Source organism: Amblyomma maculatum, chromosome 7, assembly GCF_055883805.1.
Source record: "Amblyomma maculatum isolate TAMU_Amacu chromosome 7, ASM5588380v1, whole genome shotgun sequence".
NCBI classification, from domain to species: Eukaryota; Metazoa; Arthropoda; class Arachnida; order Ixodida; family Ixodidae; genus Amblyomma; species Amblyomma maculatum.
The window spans coordinates 39,175,782-39,182,335 of record NC_139350.1 but is presented as its reverse complement, the minus strand read 5'-3'; the positions used below and the strand labels follow the sequence as shown (position 1 = coordinate 39,182,335).

General features: G+C 44.0%; 1 long non-coding RNA gene across 1 annotated transcript; it reads right to left on the bottom strand.

Moving 5' to 3' along the window:
* Positions 1-267: 267 nt before the first annotated feature.
* On the bottom strand, positions 268-5,029 carry LOC146183061 (uncharacterized). The gene is made up of 3 exons (XR_014708705.1): positions 4,309-5,029; positions 3,135-3,539; positions 268-2,439 (listed from the first exon to the last, which is right to left on the bottom strand). It is a non-coding gene; the product is annotated as an uncharacterized LOC146183061 (long non-coding RNA).
* Between the last annotated feature and the right edge of the window lie 1,525 nt (positions 5,030-6,554).

The following is a 6,554-nucleotide window of genomic DNA, read 5'->3' as shown; positions in this document are numbered from 1 at the left end:
ACAAATGGTTTCTGTCAATTTATTCAGGCCCCTTAAATAAATAATGCTTTCTTATAAAGCGCAGATTTTTCTGGATCCTTAAAGGCTGATATAAGTATATGGAAGTTTACTGCATTCTGCCACGATATGACAGCTCCCACTAGTTTTATGCAGGGCCTTATTGAAAAAAAAAATGTATGTCCAAAGCTGTGTAACATTTGTAATGTACTTTTAGTTTCGGTGTATGCCTATGAACAATATCAGTCATGTGCAAATGTTAGGCAAAAATGACAAAATTTTATTTTTATTATTTTTGCACCAGTTTGTAGAAAATTTATTCTAATGCATTCTTCCCCACAAATGTACTCGATTTGTATATCAAAATGTCAGTACTCCACACCCCAATTTCTGAAACACAAATGAACACAAATATGTTACAGTATTGTTGACAAATACAGCTGTTCATATGACTACAGCAGTTGCCACCATGACAGTAATGTGGTATACTTGTGCAACCACAGCATTTGCTCTCACCATTTTTTCCTGCAGATAAACAAAAACGACCAGGTACTTTTCTTCCAGTCATATAATTTTGGCCTGTTCTGGGTGTTGGATGTGCACAGGTTACGAGTGGTATTGCAACCATATACCGATATGCAAGATCAGTAGCCCTTGAGGTGATTTAATGCAAGTATGTGACCAGCACCAGCACGACATTGAGCAAAATCATTTGCATATACTATTCTCGCAGCATACAATTGAGGAAATGGTGGCCCACATTGGCAAGAAATATTATCATACAAGCAAAACAACATATACTTGAGAAAAGTACAAAATGAAAGTTGCAGATGCCTTACACACACCAGACATGCTGATATTTGTTCTGCAGGTCACGCTACATAGTGAGCAGCAGAGAATAAATAACAAACAACAGTTTGTAATGGTTACAGGTACTGGTCTCAAAGGGTGGAATTAATACTTTTGAAGCACTTGCAAGAGTATAATGCAGAAAAGCTTAGTTGACATAAAAACTTGACACAACAAAACATGCACATGATTTGAATCATGGTGGGTGAGGAGTGCTACAAAAGGCTATAAACATTCTAATACAAGGTTAACCAAAATGTTGTTGAATATTGTACCTGCAAATAATAAGACAGTTTTCTGTGGCCCTATATATACTCTTCAGTTGTCGCAACTGTAATTGCAATGTAAGCACTGCCAATAATACAGGTGTGATCACTGAAAGTTGATGGCAAAATTACTCGTTACACTTTGAGCAGGTAGTTCGCATTTTATTTTTATGCCACATGGCTCGTCCGAGCATTGCTGCCATGGATGCCATACGAGACAATTTATACAAAATCTGGGGCTGTGAACACCTACCACAATATGGTAGCCCACGCTTCTACTTTTGCATACATTCACCAAGTCTCCCAGAGTTTGCCATTGCACTCTGATGCCATGCAAGTATTTGACAAAATGGCAATCTTTGAGTGATGGAAAAACATATTGCATGTTTAACAATTTACTGCACAGACTGTAACAAAATATATATTGTAGGTATTAAAATAACAAATTCCCAGCTTAAAAACATATCTGTAATCTGTTAAGTACCATACTTTACCACACTGAACCTACTCTTGGTGTAACCGATGTTAAGGTTACGCTTGGTTTCATTTATTGGGCTTAACATCCCACAGTGACTCAAGCTATGAGAGATGCAGTAGTGGAGAGGTAGGAAAATTTCAACCACCTCGGATCTTTTAACAATCACTGACATTGCACAGCAGACGGGCGCCTATGTTTTTGTCTCCATCGAAATGTGGCCACCATGGCCAGGATTCAATCCTTCATCTTCGGGTGCAGTAGTTGAGCACCCTAACCACTGTAACTCCACTGCAGGTAGACATTAAGCTTAGTGCTCAAATATAATCTCCTGTTTACATGTCTCGAATTGGACGTTACAACCAAAATGAAGTAAAAAGATGTTTATGCTCCATCTGTTATGCTCTATATGTACTGCAATGTTAAACAGCTCAACAGCAAATACTTCAATGCACACTCTTGCGTAGGCTTCAGGATGTCAATACAAGACTGACGTAGCACATAGTGAAATAAGCACATTTGCATAGTTATCCGGTCATGAGAAGTCACCCAGTGAAAACATTAAACTCAGTGACTAGCACAGGCATAATTCATTTCACATAACTGTACTTAAAGCAGGAGAAATCTTGCTGCACCATGCCTTTGCGCAGCATAAATCTATAACCCCAGTGAGGATAAGCATGTACAGACACTTCATCTTGCACTTCCATTTGCTTGCCTATGCTGCACGCATACTCCTGGGACACGTTGTGGAGTTAGCACCTCGTCATGATGCTGGTCCACACATGGTCCAGTGACATGTGCTGCTGATCATGGAGGGAATGGAAGCAGCGTTTCAGCTGCCCTATTGTCCTACAAAAAAAAAAAAAACATCGTGAGTGGGCTATGCAATGCCATTATAAAGTTGGTGACGCGCGTAACGCAAGTTGCTGCAGTAAAAGTGAATGCATATGCAGAATAATAAAAATTTTCTCTCCATCATGATGCATTTCAAATAACACCACATCTGCTCTGAGTAACCTGTGGTTTATGGAACTGACAGCTTCGTAATATGCTGTACATGGAATGTATGTTTTGAGCATTTGTTCTTCCAGGCTATCACACAACCTGTAAACGTGTCCGGTGAAATGTAATGCAGTAAATACCCTTGCATCATTAATGAATGGAAATATTTCGATACCTTCATTTAAGGAAATATATATCATGCTCAAATGACAAAATAATGCTATGATTTTTGAACAAATCTAATTGCTAAGTAAATATTGATATGTGTCATTCAACAAATATAACTTGACTGACACCCAACCATAATTTGTTTGTTTGCTGAAAAGCTTCCCCCCCCCCACAGACTTGGCCAAAGTTATTTGACTGCAGTGTTATTTAACTAGTAAACAAATGCGACATCAAAGTTAATTTCTTTCAGCATACGTTGTTCGCTCAACAACACTTGCAACTGTACCAAGCTGTTCGAACAACACGGACATCCACAACCGGTCAGTGTCCGGGATACCATGCAATCCAATATTTAGAATGTGCTGCGCACCTACCTTTCAATCACTGCTCTGGTGGTGCCGTGAGCTGCACTGTATTGCTTTTTGCCGCACATGTCCGCACTCTGGAGCCAAAGTCTGCATGGATAGCCACTGCAGCAGGATGCCGGTGTAAGTGCCTGGTTTGAAGATCTGAGCGAGGGCGCTGTGTGTGAGCACTCGTGCGTCATATGTGCCATCGGGCCACTTTGCGACCACATCGAGGATCTGGCACTTGCTGTCCACCGCAAGCTGCACGAAGATGGAGTGGTAGAAATGCCTATTTATATGTACGCTCCCTCGTACAGCTCATGGGCCTGGATCTTGACATGAGTGGCATCGATGGCGCCCACGATGCCAGGGAAACATCCAGCAGCACAGAAGTCGCTCATGCAGCCCGGCAGCTCATCCTGGGATGGCCAGCTGTAAAGCAGGAAACCTGTATCATTTCTGGTGCGCATATTCATCAGTTACAGTTGCAGGTAATCATGTGGCGGCACAAAACCGAGATTGAATTCCACGCTGATGCTATTGCGTAGCAAGACTTGTCGTCCCTTACTCCATCGGTGACGTGCCGATGAGGCTCTGAAGAGGATGCAGTGCAGAGCACATGCCCTAAGTGTCCAAGGCCAGCTGCCGAGATGGATCTTCCCCACATTTTATGGACATGCCCAGGAATGCAGCCGTCAAGAATAAGACGACTACAAGAAGTTGGATCGGCTGGCGGCTACACAGGAGGAACATTTACACTTGTGGCTAATGGACAAATTAAGAGCCGGAGCTTGCTCCGATTCCTTGAATAAAATAGACTGCATGATTCCCTTTAAGTTAAAAGACAGCCTCATTCTATGCCACATGGCAAGCCTTAAAAAAAAAAAAAAAAAAAAAAAAAAAAAAAAAAAACTTGTCGTAGACCCTGTATGATGCAAACCCCGTCAAGGTGCGCAATCGTTACCGTTGTGCTCGATCAAGGCAATAAACGCTTATGACCGTAATAGGTGAAAAAAATAAACGTTCCTGAAAATATTGCTTCGCTGTTGCTAACGTCCGCTATGGGCCCTGTATATCACAACAACCGCTAAATAAAGGTACACGATTTAAGCACTTTCTTCTATTTCTTCCTGCCTTGACTCTACTGGTCAAGAAACATCACAATAGGCAAAATGGGTGAAATGACAACGGCGGCTCTTACCGTGTCCAGGCTGCGGCGTTCCTTTTCAGTGCGACAACGACTCTTCTTACTGCCCGGCTTGCCGTCGACTCTTCCACGCCGACCGGTTCACTAGCCTTTATGAGAAAGCCACCGGTAGCAAAAACTTCAACGCCAGAAGCACCAGGCAGTATGAAGTTACCGCATGACTGCGATGAGTCGGGCTCGGTTAACGGATGCTGACCCTGCCGAAGCGAGATCGTAGCTGCAGCTCAAACTCGCAGGGATATTTCCTGTCCCTGAAAGCACGTTCACGACACAAGTGGAGATCTGCAACGGGCAGCACGCGATACTGACGCTCCGCAGGCATTCGACGAACGAGAAAACGTGAGCGAACGCACACCACGCCGATCAACACACAACGAGTGACCATCTATTTAGTTTTACGGCCTCCCAAAACATGACGACGGGATTTAGTGCAGTTTCAGTTATTTTGTTAAGCTGCCGAGAAGCGGCGCGCACATCCTTATTTGACAAAACAACGCAAGAAAGGCAAGGGTTAAAACAAAAACAAAAACGCGTATATGAGCGTCAAGCCAATGCGCTACTTCTAAGGCATTGCCACCTCTCGGTGAAATATTGCGGCAAACGTCGTGACTGTCCAGCTCGTTCATAGGCTTTGTGCAGGCATCAAGTCTATCTCGGTTGGCTCTGTATGTCCCTATGGCCAGCTTTCTTAGCTTAGATTTCCCTACGGCTTAAGTCGCTTGCACAAAACTTTCAGTGCGCGTTTAAGACTGCGGTTAAGACGGAGCTTAAAGACAGCGTTCAGGCAGTCTTAACTGCGAACTTTATTAAGATTCAAAATGGCTGCAGTGTGGCTGCTACGGCTGGATACACATGATAGACCCCTTCGAGCGTGGAAAACGTGCAACTAAGTTTTTCTGTACCCCTTCGTGTTGATGCAGAGGTGGCACGCGTCCTCTCGGAGTTGTTTAGTGACTGGGAACTTGTGTCGACGTTCTTCCGTTGCTCTTTGGACTGCCATGCGAGTCGCGCTGGCTTCGTCGGCTTGAGGTGAGCTTGAACATGCCATTCTTTTGAGCGGGTGCTTTGCTATGATACGTCTCTCGTGTATTAAACGGTGAATGCAGTAAAAAAAAAAATAGTACGCGAAACGTAGTGATGCTCTTCATCACCGTTTTGTTTGTGCTATGATACCGGGCGATGCAGAATAATTGATGGTGCGTTTCCGAACCCATTTCTTGGTTGCCGTATTTGTCATCGTAGTTGTTGCGACGCACATATTTCTTTTTTTTTCGTTTTCCCTGTTGTGTGTACTGGCACCGTATATCCCACGGGGCCTTTAGTGGTGTGACTATACGGCTAAACGCGGCACGAGCTGCCGGTTTCAAACCTCGCATGAGTCTCGCTTGCTAATCGCCTCTTTCTTTCCGCTCAGTCTGTAAAATGGGGCGTGCAGCTCAAACATGCGTTCGTACCGCTACATGTAGGTTCCAAATCAAGAGCAATTGAAACGTGTGTCACAAGTGAAACACGTACGTCTTGTTTCCAGCCGTCATTCTCCGGAGGATGGGCCTGGCGTGAATACATCAAAGCTTTGGGAGGCTTCCAACGTGTCGTGGGCGCCATCCATTGCACTCTCTTCAAGATCCTAGTGCTGGGCTGCAGCTGAGAGCGTGCACAAACCAACTGATCGTCTTCGCATTAGTGCTTCAGTGATTTTGCGCTGTTCAAACAGCGCTTGTTCTGCCATCTCAGGTAGCAGCTCGCAAGTAGCTCGTTGATGGTTGGATGTTTATACGTCCCCGCTGCTTTTGGTGTCAACGCTGCGTGCTTATTGTGTGGAGCCCTTCACAGCGTCACCAGAAGTGAGACCAGCTGCAGATCGTTTTGATTGCTCATGTGTGCTTGGTGTCAGCACTATGTGTTCAGTGTGTGCAACTTGGATGTTCACAGTGCCGCTAGAGAAGTGAGACCCGTTGCACCTGTGCTGTTGGTGTCAGCCTTGTCAGCTTTGTGTGGTGCCGAAACAATCAGTGTCAACACATGTGAAGCTGCAGCTGCCAATGGACTTCTAACATATCTAGCAAACCTTAAAAGTTGCTGTATCAGGCTCCAGCATATTTAAGCACTCACTTTTGTGGAGACAATTGGTGGAGTCCTGACCGGCCTGCTTTTAAAATGTGATTCACAAGAATGCAGATGTTTGCAAAGTGTTTATTCAATTAAAAAGGCAATTGCATTCATTTATAGCAAAGTATCAA